Consider the following 22,926-nt stretch of genomic DNA (forward strand, 5'->3'; position numbering starts at 1 on the left):
CCAGGTCCCGGCAATCTCTCTCTCTGGAGGAACACAGCAAAACCATGCTATCTCCCAGCTGCAACCCCATATTGAGCAGCTGTGGGATCCGTGCCGATGGAGGCAGACAGGCAGACCAACACTCTGCTCTCCAGCGGCCAGTGACTTCCATCATGCCTCTTTTCATGGTCATGCTACACAGTCTCCTGTCTTTTATCAACATCTTCCAAAGCTCTGTAACTCTCAGTGAGCTCTGCCTCAGGAAGTGGGTCTTTGCTCAGCCTTTGAAGTCCTGCCTTTCTGTATTTCAACTACTTTTGAATCGTTGCCTGCCCTTTCTTCTGCATTTGACATTACCCAGAGATGCATACACATGTACACATAATACTCATTTGTTAACCTAGGTCTCCCTCAGCATCGTGAGATCCTTGGAGATGACGCTGTTACTTTACTGTCTTATCCCTAGCACAGAAAACAGCAATTGTCGTCTTGCAGGCACTCGATACAAATCTACGAATGACTGAAAGAAGATCACACTAGAATTTTAGAAACATGATGCCCATGGGGAACTGCAGAGCTAGTGGGGATTATGAGAAGTGGGGATTACTAAGGGTGATAACTATCTGAAAGCAGACAGGAGACTTGGAGAGAATTTACAAAATAAAACAGAAGAAAAAGAAAATGTGATAAGAAAAAAAAATGTTCATTTGAAATGTAGATTTTTTTTTTTTTTCTTAAATGGGAAAGGCTTTTGAGGTCAGAACAGACATAGCAAAGGGTTTGGAGTTACTTTCGGAGTGTTTATACAAAGTCACTCTTGCTCCTTGTGTAAGACACTGTGTTTCAAGTCTATAGATTTGTGCAGGCTAAGAGCCTGAACTTCCCAACACCGACTATCAAAAGACCAAGAGTCCTCTTTCTAGAGGAGTTCATACTGGTAAGTCAGGGTGCTTATATCTTGCAATTTCAAATACCTTCAGTTTTTTTTTTTTTTAATTTGGGGTGGGTTTTTTCTATAGGGTTTATTTTTTGGTCATACATCTAGTGTATGTAAAAGCTAATTCTGACTCTGAAGGACGGCCCTGTTCTTGGTAGATCATTTCCCATTACTATCTGTACCTGCCACAAGAGGGCTGACTGCGGTCTTTGATGCTTAATTTTGTCCTGGTCAAAAAGAAGCCATTTTTACAGTTTAGGATAGGGATTAAAGTGCACACTTCAGTTCAGAAGCGTTCTTGATGTTGTATTATCCCCTAAGTCAGTAATGAATCTGCATAAGCTTATTGTCAGTAATTCCACTAAACCACCCTGACATGACTTGGCTCTTTTTCATAAGGATTCTTCTGATCAGCTGCTTCCATAATTCAAATTTAGCAGCTATAAATGTGTATTTTATATGAAAAAAATCAATATTTCTCCTTAATTTGATGCAAATAAATGCAAAATGTTGTTTTATGGTTTGGGTTTTTTTTGTTGTTGTTGTATTTTTGGGCTTTGGGGGTTTTTTTTGTTGTTGTTTTTGTTTGTTTGTTTGTTTTTTGTTTTTTGTAATTTTTTGATCAGAGGAGCATTGTCTTTGGTTCCTCAGGCAGAGATTATAGCACTATACAGGTAGGGGGTGGGATGCCCTCACTAGCAATTTAAGGAGAGATCCCTACTGTCATTTATTTTGCATGAATTTAGGATTGGGGGAAAAAAACATTGCTCCTGTTAATGGAAAGCCTATAAGAGAGCAATTTTATATATAGCAAATTATTATGCAGGAATGAGTTTTGCATGTTTTCAATCAAATAGTAATTTTAAAACGCAGAGTTCTTCTGAGCCTTTGAAAGTGAGACATCCAAGCTACACTTCTGTGTGTGAGCTTTTCCAAACGGGCTGTCAGGTCTACGTTCTGGTAGGTTCCATAAGCGCCTTGGGAAAGACCTTCACTATGTCATAATGAACATTCTGTTGGGTTCCAGGTGTTAGCAGGGGCTAAGCCACCATCAGCACAAACTTCCCTTTCAGTGGCTGCCCAGGTGTGCCTACCACTGAACTGCGACCTTGTGGTATGTATCACTATCTATCTTATACCCCAGTATCCCTGGCTCTCTCTTTGAGTTTTCTGGTGGCTACCAATAATAAGTAAGTTACATGGGACCAAAAGAATTCCGGCCTTGCTTCTTATTGTAGCCAAAATGTACACGTCTCTAATTCAGGGCTACTGTGTAGGGGTTAAGAAACTCTTACAAAAAAAAATGATTACAGAAAATTGAGGAATTGTAGCCAAAGCACTAAGTAGAATACAGAAAGTTGAAGTGAGCAAGGCGTCTGTGTTTATTGCTGCAATAGTCACAGTGACCAGGAAGCTTGGATGTCCCTCAGCAAATGAATAGATTAAGCAAATGTGGTACCTGGGTACAATGGAATTCTGTTTAGCTATAAAGAAACTAGAAATCATGCTATTTCCAGGAAAGTAGATGCAACTGGAAATCATTATGCTAAGTGAAATAAGCCAGAGTCAAAAAGACAAATAACACATGTTTTCTTTCATATGGAAAGCCTAAATTTAAAAGTATATGTATAATTATATATAATATATGCATATCTATGTGTGTGTATTTTTATATGTGTGTTTGTAGGTCATGAAACTAGAAAGGAGATCACAAGAGGGAGGAAGGGATCTAGCGGGAGTGAGGAGTGGACAGGAGGGTGAATATAGGTGAGAGACAAACAAAAATGGGTACCAATACAAAATAAAGGGAACCAGCTGGGGGCTGGGGGGCACAGAGGAAGGGGATGGTTAAGAACAAAGTATAATACCTATGCTTGAAGATGCTATGATGAAGACTATTACACTAATCTAAAAACTTAATTTTTTAACAAAAACTGAATGACTTTCAAAAAATTATATTTTTTGAAACCTACCTAGTATTATAGAAACATCCATACACACACACACACACACACACACACACACACACATACATACATACACACACATACACACACACACACATACAAACACTTTCTTTCACTGAGTTTGTCAGACAGCACATAGGGGAAAAAAGTATACCCAGTAGATGATGCCTGTGGGTTTGTGGACTGTTGAATGAAGAGTTTCTGATTAAAATATTCAACTGGTTGCTAATTCTGCAATTACTGCTAATTTTTGGTGATGATCCATCCAACAGCACCAACTTAAACATGCACAGTGACTTCCTGCTGAACAAAAGGAGATTTTTCAGCACCTTCCATTTTATTTTTGGTAGTAAAAAGAGGTTAAGCTTGGGTTGACACAGACACCAAGAGAACTGCCAGGTATCACCACCTAACGCCTCTTGGCCATATCCCATCAACCCCACTTAGGGGAGGGCCATTGAGACTCTTTAGGTCTGAGGCTTGCAACCCTACTGGCTACTGGCTTCCTGGACTCGTCATTTGTAGAAGGTTGACATTTTAATAGTATTAAACAGCATCCCTGACTTCTACCCCTGGATGCCAACAGTTTTATCACCAAAGTTGTCTCCAAACATCGCCAGACTCCCTCAAGGCTAAACTTTTCCTGCCTGAGGTGCGGTATTCTATGTCCATTCTCAGTCAATATTTCATACAAAAGCTAAACATGTGTCTTGAAGCCTCCCTTGAAAATATGATTGCCATAAAACCTAAGATGAATGCCCAAGTACTTATATTCATCAAAACTAGTACAGAAATACACATAGCACTTTACATGGATACCTTATGTACATCACAGATAAAACTATGGCGAAGAAATCTATAGGTATAAGGTCAAAGGGGAAGCGGTTGGCTTATTTGGCTGATAGAATTCTGAGTGCTTTTCATTATTCTTATTTAGGAGATGAGGGATCAAATCTTTCCTGCTTTTGGTTGAGTGGTAATTAATAAGGAAAAATGTGCATTTAGAAGGCCAAGTAATTAAATATATTGAATAATAGGTGTCCTTTTTCCAATGATCAATTTCTAGGTGAGGGCCACATGGCTATGTGTTTGTGTACTGACCCATTTATATCTTAGAATATTCCCAACAGAGAAGCCCCATTCCCTAAAGACATTTGGATTTGGTCACTATCACAATGAAATGATTTGTAAGTAGCAGAATCTAGAGTAAAACCATAGGAGATAAGGCTTCATACCAGGTGACTTGAAGGTATCATATTCCATAGGAATCATCCTATGCAGGTGCCATCTGTCTCCTACGTGAGTCCCACATGCAGGGTACTGGGCTCTATGAATGGCTACCGAGGCACCCCTTGTTTCTAGGTTTGTGTCTTTGCTGTTGGTCACAGTGGAAAACGTGCTCCTTTCTGTTGTCTTGTAAGCTACATCCTTTCTGGATTGATGCTTATATTTTGTTCCACTCCTCCAAGAAATTTCCTAAGATGTACTGTCACGACAATCAGTTCCTCATATGCTACGTACCTAATCATTTACCTTATATATAAGATTCCAATTTATACCCCTTGATAATAATAACCAACGTTCATACAGAGCTCGGTAAAAAGAGTTACGTGCACTGCGGTCTTTTACACACCTGCTCTTTCTTTTCTTTTTCACAGCTGTTTTATAGACAAGGGGCCTAAGGGTCAATGTTACTTGATTGCTGAAGGATCTGCCTGATAAACAACAGGCTTGAACTTGGATTTCAGTCTCCTAACTCAAAACCTCATGCTCTCTCTAAAAAGCACAGGCTTTGTGCCCGGGACATGAAGATGTGTGCCTCATCAACTAAACTGCACTTTCTTATGTTGCAAGTCCTTCTACTAGCCTCCCTCACACCCTGCTGCTTAAAATAATTAATTAGAATGGTGGTCCACCTCATGGATGGTCCGGACCTCCTAAACGTCACAGCACAGAACAATACAAGTAATAACTAATGTTGCTGGCCTCTGTGTATGAAGCTGTGTTTTCATCACTACCTGAGGGCTCACAAATGAAGAAGATAAGCATCAGAGGGATCAGGAGATTAGAAAAGTTGTTCTGTCAACTGAAATGCCAGTCTTTTTAATCTGATTGCTGCTTGAAATGAGTTGACAATAAACCTCAATAATTATTGCTAGTGGCCACATCTAATGAGTAATCCTGTGCCGGGTACATATATGTGTAGTTATTCTTTTTTTAGTAGCTAAAATAGAGCCTATAGTCTGAGAAATTACTTTCTCTTATTTTAAGTAAATTAAGTAAATGCTATGCAGAATCAAAGCAAACTCCAAGCCATTGAGTTCACTGTCATATTGTAACTACCCCTTCCCACAGAAAGCCAAGAAATATTCCCAAGATTAGTTTTCAGGGCAATCAAAAACACACACGTGGTTATCAATAGCTGTGGATTCTATATCTGCAAATTCAAATGACCCCATATCAAAAACGCTTAAAATAAATATGATTATATTGAGTATGTATGGACTATTTCTCATCACCACTCCCTGAGCAATATAACAATCATTTACACTGAGTTCACAGTGTATTGGGTATTAGAAATGACCTAGAGATCATTCGAGTGAGGCACATCAGTTGTGGCCTGGAGATGAACATAAACTTTTGAAGATCATAAACTTCAAAAACTTACTTAAAACATTATGAGGATTTTTTTTTTGTAATTTGTACAAAGAATGTAATTAGGCTATGCAGTTCACAAGCACAATCTTTGTAGATGACAACGTGGTGTTGCCATGCCAAAAGGATGGGTATGCCTGACTGTTTTGCATGGAAGACATATAAGGAAAACACTATTTTCTGCATAGGATTGATCATCCACAGAGCTTTGTACCTCTATAGCCTCCTGGAGCCAATTATCCATGGTGCCAAAATACAAGGGGTAGGGAAGAGGAGGGCATTGTCACTAAAACCCCAGAAATTGATGATAGATAAGAATAAAATTAAATTCATAGATATCCTGTTTATATTCAAGTTTAGATACATGTGATTTCCCTTTTAAAATGTCTATTATACCATATATTTTTATCAGATCTGTTCCCCTCCTCCAACTCATTCCAGATTGTCCCTCTTCTCAACCTATCCAACATTGTATTCTTTCTGTCTCTTAGGGAAAAAAAAATAAAGAAGTTCAGTTTGTATTGACCAACCATTTCTGAGCATATTCATGTACATGTGTATACATTTAAATGTAGAAATATATAGAAATATGACCATGTAAACATGTAGAAGTGTGAACACACTCTTGATATGATACACGTGTAGAGGTCATAGGACGACCTTGGGTGTTGGTCCTCACCTTCCACTTGGTTTGAGAGGGTTTTTTTTTTTTTTTTTTTTTGGTGGTTTCCCTGTTACATGAAGACTAGCTAGACTAGGCTTCCTATAATGTTACTCTCTGCCATTCATCTTCCCGTGGGAGAGCTACGATTACGCATGTCCATTGCTGCATCCAACTTTAAATGGTCTTGGGAGATTCAAAATCAATTCCTCATACTAATACAGCAAACACATTAGCCACTGAGTCATCTCCCTGGCCCCCACACAAGGGATGTCTAGAATATGGAATCCTGTGACAGCAGCAAGTTAGCAGAACCAGACAAAGGCATTGGGAGAGGACAAATGTCAGATTGTTTCTCTGGACTGAAGGCTCTGAGGACTAGCCCATCAGAGAAAATGTTGTCCTCAATAGTCCTGTAACCAGACTGGGGGTGGTTCCCCAGGGGCTTGTTGTAGCACGGCATGAAGTTCATTTTTCTGAACCAGTTTGCCCACCTCAGTTTCTCACGTGATATGAGAAAAGCGGGCGCCTTCATCAGGCAAGGATTGTTGGTAATTCCCAGTTGTCTGAGAGTTACTTGGCAAATTCTCAGGGAGTTGACATCCAAACAATAAGTAATCTGGCTTTCAATACGGTAATTACCAAGTAAGCCTGCGTGGTCTGGAGACCTAAGCAGTGTGTGTTACGACACAACGAACAGACAGCACACCTGAGTAAGCTTAGAGTCACGAGAAAACTATTATCTTTGATCACAAGAATATGACAAAATTATTGTTTTATTTGTGTGGAGGCTTAAGTCACCTGCTCTAAATCCACATTGTATGTGTTCTTTCATTTTTACAGCACTGCAAATCTTAAGCTCAGGTAACACGCACACCCAGGTGTATGTGGTAGGCTCACAATCTCCCATCTCTCCCCTGTTTCCAGTGTTAGGAATTGGCATAGACGCTGGACATGCCAGGCCAGGACTCTACCACTGCGTTATACCTCTTGTACCACTTTCCAGCTTTTATCTCATCTTCTAACGCTTATGTGTTGGGGAACTAGGGTGAAATTTCATGAAATCTTACCATTACAGAGGATCTTTTCACATATATATGCATAAAATAAAAGCATTACCAATGCTGAAGGAGATTTGGCTAGTTTTTCCTCAAAAGTGATTATGAGCTTACCTGCCAATGGTGGGCAATTTCTCAACTATTCAGTGATTATATTTGAGATGTTCTAAATGGGTTGTTAAAAACAAAAATCAAAAAACAAAGTCAATCATCTTTAAAATGATTTCTAGAAGCAGCTCACTAATGTGGGCCATTTCTAACATAAATGCACATAGTTTTCCTGGATTGTGCTTTAGTGTGATGCTATTATATAAGAATTACATTAAAATCCTGGACATTGGTCTCTCTTTGAAGTAATTCTCTTCTAAATGTTACTTTTCAATTTAGCCTCATATTTCAGTTTTTCTCATTCACTAACAATCTATATGCCAAATATTGGGGTATAGATGCCATATAAGCAAACAAGAAAATGGACAAGGCAGTTCAGCCTCAAAGAGTTTGCACTTACATGGAGGAGAGCGTACAAAAAATACACACTCAGATACATAATATTTCATAGAGTGAAGAGTCTCTGTAAGAAATATTAAACATGGGGTTGGGAAGATGGCCATGCTTACCTCAGGAGTGTAGAGACCTGATTTCAAATCACCAGAACCTACATAAACAGCTAGGAATGGCGGTTCATGCATATAATCCCAGAGATGGTAGGATGGAAACTGGAAACATAGATCTGAAGACGCCACCTTATTTAGCATCCTTGGTAAAACTCCGGGCCAATGACAGACCCCGCCTCAAATAAAGGTAGAAGGTGCTTAGAAGAAAACATCCGTGGTCTTTCTCTTATTTCCATGTATGCATGCATGCGCAAGTCCGTATGTGTAGAAACACAGACGTGTGGAAACACACACAAAGAGAAATAGCAATAAAACGATAAAACTAAAACAAGGAAGAAAATAAAAGGCCTTAGAAGGGTGTAAAAGGGACTGAGTCTTGGGTAAAGTCTCCAAGAGAGATTTGCTAAGCAAATGGCACTTGGGTGAGTCTTGGAAGAACAAGGAGGGGACTGGATATGCACATATATAGAGAAGAGTGATAGAGCTATCCAGGCAGAGAAGAGGCAATACAAAGACCTTGAAGAAGGGGATTCTTGGTAAATCCCAGGGTAGGCTTCCCTTTCGGAGGTCATTAGCCACTAGCCCACAGGGGTGAAAGGAGCAGAGGTGCAGGGACAGGTTCTGGACAGCCACGAGTACAATGGATTGACTTCTGGGGTCTGCTCCAATTAGACAACTCAACTTTATTTGGATGAACAAGAACTACACAGGTCTTGGGGAGTTGGTAGGGATATCCAGGGCGGATGCACATTATTGGCTGAGGCTGACGTGCTGGGAATTCTTCATTTATGTGAAGAGAAAAGTCTTCATTTACAGGTATCCAGATAGAGGAAGTCAGACCTGTAATCTGGCCATAGGCTTCGTGACCTTACTCAGAGGTTTTCAGGGTTACAGGTTAGAAGGGCTGATTGGTCATCACGTAATCATCATACTGCCAGAAGGGCTGAGCTGGACATCTTTGCTGAATCATGCATCACTTGCAGGGTCATCTTCTAGATAAGGTCAGACACTTGTGCTTAGAGACACTCGCCAGCCAGAAATAAGATCAGCTGGGGAAGAGGAAACTCCACTGAAAAGGGGACTCCTCCATTCTGTGCTGAGCTTGGAGAGCTGTCCAGACGTGTTGGACTGCAGCCTTAATAGCAAGGTCTTCCAACATCTCAGGAATAACAAGGTAGCCAGTGTAGTTTAAACAGAGGGCACGAAAGGAAAAACAGGAGGCCAGTCATCCTTGACGCCTTATCATAAAGACATTGGCTTTATAGCATTGGACTGGGAGCACTTGTTTCCTGCAGATTGACAGGGCCTGACTTTCATTTTGTTAGGTTTATGCTGGCTTTCATGTAGAAATAAGACTACAGAAAAACACAAACCCAACAATTTACTCATCAAAAAGACATCAAGTGGAAGCAAGAATCTGGGTACAAAACAACCATGATTAGGGTTAAAATAAAACCTGTGGGTATGACCAGCTTCGAGATCTATGTTTTGATATAGGGTCAACAGAATTTCATCGAAATGAATACAGCTTGTGAAATAAATCAAAGACAATTTCAAGGCTTTGACTTAACTAGCTACAGAGTTAAAATATTTCCGTCATAGAGATATGGGTTGTGGGAGAAACGGATCTACTGGGCAGGCATATCTGGACGAGCCTCTGAAGACCAAGCTGGGTGTATTGAGTGTGAGTTAGACATCTGATTTAGCTGTTGATTGTAAATCTGGAATGAATGTCGGTAGATATTACGTGGAACCAGAGTTCTAGGAATCTCCAGATAGAGACAAATGGTTTATAAATGATTGGTTGGGTGGGTGAGCTTTTATGGTGAGGAGGCAGAGAAGGACTCTGAGGGAGAATAGCCAGCAAAGTGAAGTCATTGGACATTGTGGAAGTAGATATGAATGTATCCATGAGGAAGGAGAGACTTCCCTATCCAATACTGTGGAGAAGATCTCCAAAACTGCAGACAATGCTTATACTAGAGAAGCAACTTTGAGACCACCGTGAGCCTTGAGGAGAGTTTTTCTTTCTAAATGATTGAGGAAAGGGGTAAAAACTAATTTGGACATGCATGCAATGTTTTAGGGAAATTTTAATCTAATGAGAAAAAGTAAGGAAAATGAAGAGGGGTGCAAAAAAAAATGTGTGTGTGTGTGTGTGTGTGTAAGTCAATGCTAGAGGTCAACGTTGGGTGTTTTCCTTAATCACATATTCGTATTGTCACAGTGTTTCTCAATGAAGCTGGAGCTCACCAACTTGTGCCAACTAGAGGATTAGTAAGTCATAGGGATCTATCTGCCTGCCTCTGCTCAACCCTAGCATTATGTCAAAGCTTTTTTGTGGGTGCTGGAGATCTGAACACAGCTCCCTCATGCTTGAGTGCCAAGTGCTTTACCAATTGAACCATGTCCCCAGCCCTAATTATATTGACATATAGGCTTCACTTAACAAAATTCATTAATTTCAGTGATGTGTTTCATAACCTTCTCACAAATGTTGTAAGCACCACCAACATCAAGATAAATAACTCTGTCATCATCTCAAAGTCTTCTCCTATATCCCTTCCATCAAATAACTCCTCACTCAGAGACCCAGGCAACTCCTGATCTACTTTCTGTCACTTGAGTGCAATGGCATAATTTTAAAGTCTCACATACATTAAATGATGTAGTATATATATTTTTTTATCTGGCTTATTCAGTTCAGTTTGCTTCTAAGAAATACACCTGCTCACAGAGGCATTATTTTTTGTGCCTCTACACTGTTATGTATTATCCCAATGGAAGGACATACCAGAGTGTCCTTTTTTGGTTGGTTGGTTGGTTTACTTGCTTCTTCAGTGCTGAGGTTAGAAGCCACAACATCATGTATACCAGTGCTCCTCCCCTAAGCTATGGTCAGAGTTTGTTGATTTATTCTCCTGCTGAAGGGTATTTAAATTGTTCTTCAAACTGGGATTTTACGCTTTCTGTAGTTCTACTGCTGTCAATATGTCTAAGTTCTTTGTAGGTATTTTCCTTCATTCAACAGGAGTATTTTATTTAAGATCATAGAAATTTGGGGATGACAATATCAGTTAGTGCCGATAAGATTTTGAATTTGCCAGACCCTCTTGGAACTGTGATAATCTACTTCATTGACTAAATAGGTAAGCTTTTGTTCATCTGCAACCATTCACATAGGGTTCCACTCAAGGAATATTGAGGAGATATCTGCCCTTACCCTTAAGGATCATATAATATAGAGAAGAAAAAAGTGAAGATAACCTGAATGGAGGTGCACCTCTTAACAGACTGGTCAATCAATCTAAGGAATTCACCATCCAGAGACAAACCCCATAACTGTAAGTAGGGTCAAGAAATGCACATGAGGAATGAGATGAGGAAATATGTTCATGATTGGGTACATCAGTGCTAAAGGAAAACTGAGTGTAGAACAAATGCATCCCTACTATGAAGAATGCCATCATTCTGATCAAGATCTCTTCTCAAATGCCCTTTTGCCCATTATTCAGAAGGTGGCCAGCCTGTGACTTGAGGTGACCCATCACAGGTTTGTGATAGGAGAGATCGAGAATGCATTGTTCTTAGATCTGCCCATTCAATTACTGTCTGCTGTGTGATAACTTCCCTAACTCTATATGCTTCTCTCTATGTCTAAGGTAAATGTAAACAAGATTACTGAATGTCCTGTACTTCCTGACTATATAGTAAAATCCCAAAACTGACAGCAAAGTTGACAAGATGAGTTTTTCTATCTCTCATACTCTACCAAAATTATATATATATATACATATATATGTGTGTGTGTATGTATATATATATATGTACATGCACACACACATATACAGACACACACACACATATATATATATGTATATATAAAACTCTATTTCTTCCAAAATAATAGATCATAAAAGAAAAAGAGAAAACACTCTCTGGCATCTGAGAACAAGTCAAGCATATACAGCTAAGTGTAGGTGTTGTAGGAGCTGGTGTGGAATCCCCTAGTGGGCCCAAGTGTCTCCTGTTAGACATAAACCATTTCAAAGACTGCCGATGCCAGACACAGTTACTATGAGGCTGTGATAACACAAGATTAAATGAGATAACCTCCTAATCTTGTGTGAGAAGAGGCGAAACCACAAATCATGGTACAAGCCATAAAAGAGCATCCATCCCACCTCTCCCAGATGATAGGCTCCAGTGCTGTCTCCATACCAAGTACAAACTTACCCTTAGCCCCTACCCTTTTCACCTTAGCTAAGACTGAGGAAAACACCGAATCAGAGAACTGTCCCTGACAGCAGTCATTCTACAACATTCCATCACCTAACCAAAATCCAGGTCCCCAACTCATCTCCAACCCCTCTCACTGAGAAGCCCACAGAGTTTTTCTTCCTCGTGCAACTTACTCAGCTATCAGCCCATCCCTGGGAGTCTTTGGTGAGAAACAATTACCCTATACTTGGCTTGGAACTTTCAGTGAGGACAAAATGGTCCTCCATTTAAGATGTTACAACTCACATAAATAATTTACATTTCACCAAATAACTCCTGGCTCTTACAAAACCTCCCTGAATCAAAGAACTGGTTTTCTCCTAGCATAATAACATCAATGCAAGGTGGAGTAGACATGATGATACTTAAGGATGCCAACAGAGTGTCTTGGCTGAGTCCTCTCACAATCCCTGCCTTCCCTGTCCAATTATGGACACCACCCTGATCCCCATTGTGTCATCCAGGTCCGACCAGGGCAGGGATTAACACCAGTGCACAGAGTCTGGAGTTCATCTTCCCTTCACAGGCACGGGTCTGATGATCTCTGCAGCCCTCTTCTCTAACCAGACTTCAGTGCCAATTTCCTGCTTAGTATCCCAGCCCGCTGCTGGGACTGGAGCTTTGCCTAGAACCATCAGAGTGCATCTGGCAGACATCCAACACCTTGCTGTACCCTTGTCCCTGCCCCTCCTCCTCTGGAGGTCATTGCCTGTTCACTGTATTCCCAATTGCTGGCAGGGGTGGTATTCCAAATGTACTTAGACTCCACAGCCACAGCATGGCTGGCCTTTCCAGGGCTGCAGATTGACTCTGGAATGAACCCTTCATCTGAGAAAGTTCTCTAACCCATTCCCATCTGGTCCTAGGTTTCTTCAACGCTTCCTTTTGGCCATGCCAGCATTCCTGAAGGCTGAGCCCACCCACGTTACAACAGCTCCAGCTCACCCATCGCCATCGATTCCTGTGCAACTAGACACCTTCCCTGGCCACCACCCAATAGAGAAGTTGCTACAGTAATGATCTTGCTTAGTCTTTGGGGCTCTACAACATAATCCTCCCATATAGGAAAGCAATAAGAAACGAGAGAGGATTGTTTTCCTTCCACCATACCCATAGTATCCATAGTCACATAGCAAGAACTAGGAAGGCCCTTCATGAGCATGAATCCCTTCCTGGGAACAGATAAACATAATCACAGAAAACCCTCTAGTCAAAAATACATAAGAACTTAGTGCTTCTGAAATGAGTCCTTCCTAGATGTCTCATTATTTCCTCATAAGTCTTTGATCACTATCCGTGTAAATGCTGAAAAAGCTTGACTAGTGGAGAACTGAAGTATAATTTCTATCACTGTTACTTAGACCACTCAGCTCAATCGAGTTGGGACCAAAATAACTTTTTCATTAAAATCTAGCATATGTCCTACAAAATCAAATTATGTATTGAGTAGATATGGGTTAACTCAGAACTGCACAAACTTCCAGACTGATTGTTTTAAGGACTGAGGTTAGCAGCCATGGACTTAGCTGTGCTAAGCAGATGTTCTTTTGCTGAGCTACTATCAAAATCAACATTTTACTAGACTTCAGTATCTAGAACTAATAAACTTCTACCAGGTTTTAGAAGCTCATCGTAGCTACTTAATGGCATCATTAATAAATAACCAATCACTCTGGCCAGGGAATCAGGTAGGCTAAGTGCAGATTTTCACTTCTCCCTCTGCCCCTCTAAATCCAATCCTCCAGTCTCATCTCCAGCTCCACAGCAGAACACCTGCTGTGGACTCCCTCCTCATCCACTCCTTTGCCAGTGGATCACAAAGACCTTCTCTTCCTAAGTTCCTTCCCTGAACTCATTCCTTTATCCCAGAACCCAACAGGTACTCCCTGGGAACCCACAGGCTTCTCAAAACAGGGAAGTAGACAGGGAAGTAGGTAGGCTAACTACAGACCATCACCTATCTCTTTTCTCCAAATCCAATCCCCAGTCTCATCTCCAGTTCTATAACAAACCTGCTGTGGCCTCTCCTCATTCTCTGCCCCAGTTCCTAGAGGACTAGCCAGCCCAGCTTTCCTTCCTCATGTGCACTATTTCACACTCCGCCCCCAGCCCACTCACATCCCCAAATGTCAGCTCCCAAAACCTAGAAATACATTTTTCCTAGAACCCCCAGTGGCCACACCCATCAGGATACCAGAAGAATTTCCAACCAATCAACACACACCATCAGACTCTCCTAAGTACCAGAGAAGAAATAGAAACAAAGGGAAAAACATATACCCAACAAAGAAAAGACCAGACTTACACTAGAATTAAAATCTTCCCAATTTCAGATGCCTAGATGCCAGTGTGAAAGTACAATCAATAACAGCCAGTACAATATGTCTCCACCAGAGTCCAACAACCCTACCACAACTGGCCCAGAGTATGGCAACATGGCAGAAGTACACAGGAGGAAGAACCCAACAACTTAAAATAGATTCTATGAATATAATAGAGTACCTCAAAGAGGATGGATAAACAAATCCCTTAAAGAAATCCATGAAAACACAAACACTGGAAAGAAAACGAACAAAAGAATTCAAGACCTGAAAGTGGAGATAGAATCAATAAAGAAAACACAACCTGAAGGAAATCTGGAAATGAAAAATGTATGCACACAACAGGAACCTGAAAGGCAAGTCTCACCAACAGAATACAGGAGATGAAGGAGGGAGGGAATCTCAGGCGGGAGGGAATCTCAGGCATTGAAGACATAATAGAAGACATGATAACAATGTCAAAAAACAAACAAAAACAAAAACAAACAAACAAACAAAAACTCCTGGCAAAAAACTTCCAGGAAACCTGGGACATTGTGAAAAGATCAAATTTTAAAATAATAGGAATAGAAGAAGGAAAAAAAAACCTAGGTCATAGAGTAAAGTCCCCTAAAGAAGAAAGTGCCTATTAAGGTACAAGAAAGATATAGAACACCAAATAGACTGGACCAGAAAGTCCCCTTAGCACATAATAATCAAAATACTAAACATTCAGAACAAAGAAAGAATATTAAAAGCTTCAAGGGAAAAAAAACCAAGTAACATATAAGCACAGACCTACTAGAATAACACTTGAATTCTCACTGGAGGCTTTAACAGCCAGAAGGGACTGGACAGATGTGCTGCAGACTCGGAGACCACAAATGCCAGCCCAGACTTCTATGCCAAGCAAAACTTTCAAACACAATAGATGGAAAAAATAAGACATTCCATAATAAAATCAAACTTAAGCATTATCTACCAATAAATACAGATATTCAGAAGGTGCTAGAAGGAAAATTCCAACCTAAGAAGATTGACAATACCCAAGAAAACACAGGAAATAAACCTAGACCAGCAAATCACAAGAGGGGAAACACACACACACACACACACCACCACCCACCACCACCACCACCACCACCACAACAACAACAACAACAACAACATAACAGAATCAATAGGCACTGTTCATTGATATCTCTCAACACCAGTGGTATCAATTCCCCTATGAAAAGACACAGAGTAACAGAATGCATGTGAAAACATGATCCATTCTTCTGCATCCAAAAACCATACCTAAACATCAAGGATAGACATCACCTCATAGTGAAAGGGTGGAAAAAGGTATTCCAAGCAAATGGACCTAAGAAGGAAGCTGGTGTAGCCATTTTAATATATAGCAAAATATATTTCAGAAGAGATAAGAAAGGACACTATGTACTCCTCAAAGGGAAAAACTCTATCAATAAGATATTGCCAAAAGGGCACCCAAGTTTGTAAAAGAAACATTACTACCATTTAAATCACATACTAACCCTCACACACTGACAGTGGGAGCCTTCAGTAGCCCACTCTCACCAATAGACAAGTCATCCAGAGAAAAACTAAACAGAGAAATGCTAACTGACCTTATAAACCAAAGGAATCTAGCAGATATTTATGGAACATTTCACCCAAACACGAAAGAATATACCTTCTTCTCAGCACTTCATGGTTTCTCCAAAACTGACCACATACTGGGACACAAAGCAAGTCTCAACAGATACAAGAAAATTGAAATAACACCCTGCATCCCATCAGATTACTGTACTGGCTGGTTTTGTGTGTCAACTTGACACAGGCTGGAGTTATCACAGAGATCACAGAGAAGAAAGCTTCAGTTGGGGAAGTGCCTCCATGAGACCCAGCTGTGGGGCATTTTCTCAATGAAATTAGTGATCAAGGGGGTAGGGCCCCTTGTGGGTGGTGCCATCCCTGGGCTGGAAGTCTTGGGTTCTATAAGAGAGCAGGCTGAGCAAACCAGGGGAAGCCAGTAAAGAACACCTCTCCATGGCCTCTGCATCAGCTCCTGCTTCCTGACCTGCTTGAGCTCCAGTCCTGACTTCCTCTGGTGATCAACAGCAATGTGGAAGTAAGCTGAATAAACCCTTTCCTCCCCAACTTGCTTCTTGGTCATGATGTTTGTGCAGGAATAGAAACCCTGACTAAGACAGACTACCATGGATTAAAACTGGATATCAACAACAGAAACAACAGAAAGCTTACAAACTCACAGAAACTGAACACTCTCTACTGAATGAAAAAAATAGGTCAAGACAGAAATTTGACTTTTGAGAATCCAAATAAAATGAACACACAATATGTCCAAACTTATGGGACACAATGAAAGCAGTTCTAAGAGAGTAAGTTCATAGCACTAACTAAGTGCCTCCATTAAAAACTTGGAAAGAACTAGTAACTTAATAGCACATCTGAAAGCTCTAGAACAAAATGAAGAAATCACACCCAAAAGGAATAGATGGCAAAAAATAATAATAATCAAACTCAGGGCTGAAATCAATAAAATAGGAACAAAAAAAAAAACAATAAAAAGAATCAACAAAGTAGTCAGTTCTTTCAGAAAATCAATAAGGTTGATTTTCTTCTTCAAATTAATTAAAAGGCAGAGATAAAATATCCAAATTTTAAAAAATAGAAATGCAAATGGGGACATAATATCAGATACCAAGGAAATCCAGAGAATCGTAAAAACATACTTTAAAACCTGGATTCCACCAACTTGGAAAATCTAAAAGAAATATATAATTTTCTCAATACATACCACTTACCAAAGTTAAGTCAAGATCAGATAAGCAATTTAAACAGGCATATGACCCCTACTGAATTAGAAATAGTCATTAAAAGAGTGACTTGGTCTCCCAACTCACCGCCCCCCCCCCCAAAAAATTCCAGAGCCAGATGGTTTTAGCACAGAATGCTACTAGACTTTCAAAGAAGAGTTAATGCCAATATTTCTCAAATTATTTCACAAAATAGAAACAGAAGGAACATTGTCCAATTCATTTTATGAGGCCACAGTTACACTGATATCCAAACCACATAAAAAAATCCAACAAAAACGGGAATTACAGACCAATTTCTATTAGGAAAATGGATACAATTCTCAACAAGATACTTGCAAACTGAATCCAAGAACACATGAAAATAATATACCATGCTCAAGTAGGCTCCATCCCAGACATGCAGGGATGGTTCAACACATGTCAATCAATAAATATAATCTACCATGTAAACAAACTGAGAGAAAGAAAAACCACATGATCATCTCATTAGATGCAGAAAAGTCCTTTGACAAAATCCAGCATCCCTTCATGATAAAAGCCCTGGAGAAATTATGGATAGATGGAGCATACCTCAACATAGTAAAGGTAACTTACAGCAAGCCCATACATATGAAGACGTACATATGTCTTCAACATAAACGGAGAGAAGGCCAACGCAATTCCACTATAATCAGAACCAAGACAAGGTTGTCCAGTCTCTCTTCCTATTCAGTACAGTTCTTGAAGTCTTAGCTTGAGTAGTGAGACAAGAGGAGACCAAGGAAGTACAAAATGAAGCGGAAGAAGTCAATGTAGTTTTATTTGCAGATAATATGATAGAATACATGAGTGGCCTTAAAAATTCCACCAGGACACAGCTCCTACAGCTAATAACCACTCTCAACAAAGTAGCTGGACACAAAATAAACTCACAAAAATGAGCAGCCTTCCTTATATATAGATGACAGACAGACTGAGAAACAAATCAGGGAAATAACACCTTTTACAGTGGCCTGAAATAATAACAAATTCCTTAAGCTAACTCTAACCAAGTGTCTTAGGGCTTTGCCACTGTGAACAGACACCATGACCAAGGCAACTCATATAAGGACAACCTTTAATTGGGGCTGGCTTATAAGTTCAGAGGTTCAGTCCATTATCATCAAGGCAGGAGCATGGCAGTATCCAGGCAGGCATGGTACAGGAAGAGGTGAGAGTCCTACATCTTCATCTGAAGGCCACTAAGAGAAGACTGGCTTCCAGGAAGCTAGAACAAAGGTCTTAAAGCCCATACCCACAGTGACACACTTCCTCCAAAAAGGCCACACCTACTCCAACAAAGCCACACCTCCAAATAGTACCACTCCCTGGACCAAGTATATTCAAACCACCACATCAAGCAAGTGAAAGACTTCTATGTTTAAAAACTTTAAGACATTGAAAAAAATTGAAGAGGATATTAAAAGATAGAAAACTCTGTCGTGTTTACGGATCAGTGGGATTAACAGAGTAAAAAAAAAATATGGTCATCTTATCAAACACACATTACAGACTCAATGAAACCCTAATCAAAATCCCAACACAATTACCCCCAGATCTTCAAAGGACAGTTTGCAGCTTCATATGGAAACACACACACACACACACACACACACACACACACACAAAACAAAACAAAAAAAAAACAGGATAGCTAAAAGAAGCTAAATATATGAATAGTAAAAGAACTCCTAGAGTACCACTACTCTTGATTTCAAGTTCTAGTACAGAGCTATACTAATCAAAACAGCTTAAAACAGGGTAGAAGTAACACAAAAACAGACACACTGATCGTCAGAATCAAACTGAAGACTGGCTCAGACATAAATGCATACACCTGTGAACACCTGACTTTTAATAAAGAAGCCAGAAATACGCACTGTAAAAAAAAAGATAGCATCTTCAACAAATGGAGCTGGTCAAACTGGATATTTGCATGCAGAAGAATCCAAATAGATCCACACTTACCACCCAACACAAAATTCAACTTCAAATGGATCAGAGACCTCAACAGAAAACCAGATACACAGACCCTGATAGAAGGAAAAATGGGACGAGCCTTGAATTCATGCGCATAGAAAGAAGATGTTGAAACAGACCACCACCAGTGCAGGTACTAAGGTCAACAACAACTGATGAATGGGTTTCACAAAACTGAGAAGGTTCTGCACAGCAAAGGACGCACAAGGGATCATTCGGAGAAAGAGCCAGCCTATGGATATGAAAAAGTCGGCACCAAGGACACACCAACAGAGGACTAATACCCAAAATACATAAGGAACTCAAAAAACTGGGTATCAAGAAAAACAAGCCAAGTTAAAAGTGAATAATAAAATCAGGGAGAGTGATTTCAACTTCTAACAGAGAATTCTCAATAGAAAAATAAAAACAAAAAACAAAAAAACAAAACTCAGATGACTGAGAAACACTTAAATGCTCAATAAATATCCTTAGCCCTCAGGGAAATGCAATCAAAACCTACTTGGAGATTTCATTTTACACCCATCAGAATGGCAACCAATCAATAAATCTGATTTTATCTAAGGCTCTTTCCACTAGATAGAACACATACATGATATTGCTTGGGTGACCCCAGAACCTGAAATTACTTACCCCACGCATCTAAGTAGCAAAAAAAATGACTCCTAACAACATCCTGCTATACGCATACATTAGTGCCCTGTTCACCCTTCGTCAGAGAAGTTTCCTCCTGCAGCAGATGGAAAGATACACAGAGACCCACAACCGAGTAATATGCAGAGAATGAGAGAACATGGAACCTTCAGGTCCAAATGGGATTTCTCCATCACATCTCTCACCTCGGGGCAGAAAACTGCCTAAAGAGGAGGCAGAAAGAGTGTAAGAGGAGTTGGAAGCAGATGGAGGCCAAAACAAAACCAACAACAACCAAGGCCGTCTAAGTCAACAGGAGCAAAGCTCCTACGAACGCACAGACTGGAGCAGAATGCACAGGGCCTGCACCGGTCTGCACTGGGTCCCCGGAATCTCTATTATTCCAGTTTAGTGTTTTTATGAGATTTCTGTATATGAGAACAAGCGGCTGTGTGGTTCTCATGCCTTCTCTTGGACTCTTTTCCTTCTGTTGTTTGTTCTGTCCAATTCTGATGTGTGAACTTTGTTTTATCTTATATTTTATTTTGCTATTCTACATTAAAAGAAGGAAGAAAGGAAGGGAAGGAGGGAGAGAAGAAGGGAAGAAGGAGGGAAGGAGAGAAGGAAGGAAGGAAGGAAGGAAAGAAGGAAGGAAAGAAGGAAGGAAAGAAGGAAGGAAGGAAGGAAGGAAGGAAGACAAGCACTAGTTTTACCCAATCCTTTGAAAATTGGGATACATCTTTATCATGCAAAATAATCCCTTTAAATGACACAGGACAGGATCAAAAGGTGTTGCAGAGCCTATAGCTCTTTCAAGTCCTTACTCAAGAGTAGTAAAGAAAGAGGGAAAGAATGATGAGCAGAAAGAGACAGGAAGCTACAGGATACCTTCGAGGTTTTTCTGAAATCAACCCTCCACCTTACCTCCCATATACACATTATCCCAGTTCGAGGGTGGGGGGGGGCGAGGAAGAAGGTTCTGGGGCGGGCCTGATCGCTCCACAAGTCTTCCTGTAATATGCGTTCCTGGAAAGCACTCAGCTCTATTAATGTGCAAACACCAGCTGTGTTGGGCCTAACACGCATTTGCACTTTAATTAAAGGGAATCCCTTTAATCAGAAGATCTGATTTGCCTGGCTACTCTTCGTGTGGTCCTTGGAGCATCGCCAGCAGCAACAGCGCCACCTGGAGATTTATAAGAAAGGCAGTTGCTCAGGCTCACTTTGACCTAAGGATGCATAATTCTGCAGTTTACCAGGAGCCTGGAGTGACTCCCACGCACAGGGAAGTATGAGAAAGCGCAATCCTCTCTGGGTGTAAGGAAGCACATGTGTTATTGCTCAGTGAATAGAGCTTCCCAGCATGTGTAAGGCCCTAGGCTCAATCCCCAGCACGACTAACTGTAAAAGATTTCTACGCCTCACCTTCCTACCCTTGTACAGTCGTTCCCATGCATTTTGCCCCTATGAACAGTATAAAATCCATAGTGTATGGAAATTATTATTATTTTAACCAGCCAACTATCTTTTGGTTCAAATACTAAGAATAAATGCTCTCTTGTGACCTGTAATAATAGTTACCGTTTCTGACACTTGCCACTCTTTTGTAAAGAATCAAGTTTCCATTCTTGGTCGTGTGCTAAAGGGCTCTCCTTCACTGTCTTCAAGCGCATACCTGGTGATTAGCGATTAAGTCAGCTACTTAATGTCTAAAATCAACTTATTTCCTGTTGTATTTGAACCAGGTTTTCTTTTTTTTCCTGTTTTGTTTCACTGTTGAAAATTTTATAGTATTCATAATAACTAAGATATTTGATATTTGTTTACTACTTATTTGAAACATTGGGTTCTGCAGTAAAAGTGGATATACCACCAAAGAGAGAGAGAGAGAGAGAGAGAGAGAGATTTACTAAGATGATGGCACTAGAAAAAAGACAGATTTAAATCAATAAAATGGACTGGGAAAAAATATTTTTAAAAGAGGAGGAGGAGGAGAAGTGGCTGGCATGGGCCAGAAATCATATTCATTCCTAGTGACCTTCAAAGAAGATATGACTAACGGATTCTTCAGAGGATTCAAAAGGCACCAAAGACAATTTTACCTTCTAGGCATGTTTCCTAAAAATCCAAGGGCCTCCAAGCCCCTACTGTCACCCACGTCATGTGTAATAGGTTGCTGGGACCTGTGGAGTACATCTGATTGTGTGAAAATATAGACTATGTATATAATATGTGTGTGGGATGTAGTGAAACTCAAATCCTGTGACTGGCTGATCCTCACCAGTGTCCAGCAAGAAGGTGAGATCATTCCTTCTCCAAGTCGCAAAGTATGAAAAAGCCTAGCCAGTGTGCACCCAGGGACAGGAGGCTTCGTCTCTGAGTGCTGGTGACTATATGGTAAAAGCTCTCATCTCTTGTGGGTCTGGAAATCCACACAGGAAACCAGACTATGTGTTAGCCAGAGAATGGAAATGGGAAAAATGCTCATTGTTTGAGCACCTCCATAAGCTGCTTGGCTTTGCTTAATTCACCTAGATTACCTAAGCAGTGTGTTCTTTAAATTGTTTAATCAAAAGCAAGCTTTGCAAGTTTTACAAAACACCTCTCTCTCTTTGACTTATCTGCTTGCAAGTCCATCATAAGCCTCTGAAAGCCTAAATTACGTGTTTCCCCTGGGATGGAGTCTAAACCTCAAGGGCCAACTGTGCCTTTAGCCCATGGGTAGCAGGCAAGAGCTATAGAAAGCCAGGGGCTCCATTGGAGACCCCTTCCTGCTGGGCTGATTTAGCTCAAAGTATCTCAGTTAGAGATCAGTCGGTGAATCTGGCAGAGAGGTGAGCCTGTTCTAATTAAGCCCAGAGCAGCACAAAAGAAGGGGATGATCCCAGAAGAGGGAGTGGCAGGGTGCAGTTAAGAAAGAGGCTAAGAACTCTGGTTGTGTCCATCCGGGAGAGTGGGAGGTTCTAGTGATGTCCACAGCTTGGTTTCCCGGCTCCC

General features: G+C 40.5%; 1 long non-coding RNA gene across 4 annotated transcripts; it reads left to right on the plus strand.

Annotated features, from left to right (window-relative positions):
- Positions 1 to 1,936: 1,936 nt before the first annotated feature.
- On the plus strand, positions 1,937 to 21,422 carry LOC116089240. Of its 4 annotated transcripts, none has more exons than XR_004118234.1 (4): positions 1,937 to 2,030; positions 11,055 to 11,215; positions 13,019 to 13,165; positions 21,033 to 21,422. It is a non-coding gene; the product is annotated as an uncharacterized LOC116089240 (long non-coding RNA). The 4 variants fall into 4 exon arrangements; XR_004118233.1 differs by lacking the exon at positions 21,033 to 21,422 and adding an exon at positions 14,486 to 14,787; XR_004118232.1 differs by lacking the exon at positions 21,033 to 21,422 and adding an exon at positions 14,547 to 14,787.
- The last annotated feature ends 1,504 nt before the right edge of the window (positions 21,423 to 22,926 follow it).

This window comes from Mastomys coucha, unplaced genomic scaffold (assembly GCF_008632895.1).
Source record: "Mastomys coucha isolate ucsf_1 unplaced genomic scaffold, UCSF_Mcou_1 pScaffold14, whole genome shotgun sequence".
In the NCBI taxonomy this organism is placed as follows: domain Eukaryota; kingdom Metazoa; phylum Chordata; class Mammalia; order Rodentia; family Muridae; genus Mastomys; species Mastomys coucha.